The sequence below is a fragment of the Anopheles darlingi genome, chromosome 2, assembly GCF_943734745.1.
Source record: "Anopheles darlingi chromosome 2, idAnoDarlMG_H_01, whole genome shotgun sequence".
Taxonomy (NCBI): Eukaryota; Metazoa; Arthropoda; class Insecta; order Diptera; family Culicidae; genus Anopheles; species Anopheles darlingi.
In genome coordinates this window covers 92215005-92216901 of record NC_064874.1, presented here as the reverse complement: position 1 = coordinate 92216901, position 1897 = coordinate 92215005, and positions in this window count along the sequence as shown.

Below are 1897 nucleotides of genomic sequence, written 5' to 3'. Positions count from 1 at the left end.
AAAAAAGGCTGATGGCGTGTGGTGCCAGGGTACGTAACATCAATTCGGAAGAGTAGAGCGTGGACCTGACTGCCGTGATTCATTCGTAATTTCGGTTGGAAATGTATTTGATGAAGCACACGAGGGGGCACCTTTGGGATGATAATGATGCTGCTGCTTGCGATGTTATTGTTATCACATCTGCAGATCGTAAAATTGTATTTATATGCCTTTCGGATGTGGTTTTGAGGCGGAGAGATTAATGTGATGCTGCCAAGAGAGATGAAATTGATTGATTTTCATATTTGGCTCGATTTGTTATCATGTTTTGTGGTTTTATATGATTGATGACTTTCAACAATCAATTATGTATACAAGCTCATCGATATTTCAATACTAAATCAATATTGATACGGTGTATGAAATATCACAAATTTAGATATTATTGACCTTTTATTTAAAACTAAAAAAAACCTTCGTTTCAATAACAAAATGGTAAAGGCTGCTGAGCCGAGGTTTTGAAACCTCTTGTTCAACATGACCCACGAGGGGGTAGTTGAAAAAGAAATCCACATGGAAGAGAAATCAAACCAAAGGAAAAACGGGATCGTGGACGGTTTACAGGGAAACCCACCCCACTCGGCTAAAAAACATTGCAAAAAAGCGATGCTCGAAAGGACCGAAAGCGGCAAAACAATTCCATTACGCGAACAATTTCCGAAGGGTCCATTTCGCAAACGGCCAATAGGAAACTTTTCAGCACAACCGAATGGTGGCGACGGTATGCGCCAAATAGAAATAGCCGGAGATGAATAAATTAAGAAAACCGACCGAGGAATACCCGGCGCAACAACAGAAAACAACGAATCGGGACGAAACGTAAAGGCAAAAAAAGGGCGCCGGCTGGATAATTTTGTGCAGACTAAATCGATCATCGAAAGTCAAACGGCTGTTTGGGCCGGGTTGGGCGCCAGGGGACGCATCGAAGCAGCATCCTTGCAGCAGTAAATCGATTTTTTGACTTTTGCCGCTTTGGCCAAAGGGCGTTGCTGGTGTGTGTTGCCGATGGACTGGCCGTTGGATGGCCGTGTTCCAACTAGTTTCCGTGCACTAGCGGGAAAGAACAAACCCCCAAGGCGAAGTTCGAGCGAAGAAGCGATTGTTAAGTGAAATTACGGAGCACCAAAAAGTTAATCTCCGGTGCCGTTTTAATTCGGTTCGGTCGCTGTTTGTTTTCGCACACGCGAGCACAGCTTTAGCGGACCAGGGATTAGTGAAAAATGTGTAGCATCGGGACAGGAAGAGAGCTCTGATCGAGCGAGGTAATATTACGATCAATCCAAAAACCCCACACGAAATGGCAAGCCCAAGCCCAAGGATGGTAAGAAAGTGAGAGTGTCGAAGAGTGCGCGGAACGACGACGACGGAAAAGAAAAGTCATCCCGCACGCTAGGCGGGAAATGGAATCTCCCCGTGGTGTCGTGGGGCTGCCAACAACGAACTGAGAAAACAGAGAAAAAGCATAACAGCATGCAAGCGCGAGTCGCGCCGCGTCAGATTGGCGGCTGTAGCAGTTGATGGGCAATTTGTTATGGGAAAGGCGTTCGTGGCCGGAGGAGGAGACCGAAGAGAGGGGGGCAAGAGCCTCGAAAAATCTATAAATCACTTCCACCGCCGCCGATCGACAGCATCCATCGGCGCCAGTCCGCAATAATCAAAGCGTGCCAGGAAAGTGGTGAGATGGCGGATGGTGCGAAAGCTCTCTAGTGGCGACTGATCGAGGTGGCGACGACGACGACGACGGCGATGGTTGCCATGAGCCCATACCGATCGACAGCCTCCGGCCGTGCTTTCAGACATTCCGGCGCGTCACTTCACCTGTTAGTCGTAGTGTGTTGCTCCCGCGGTTGTGTTCGAG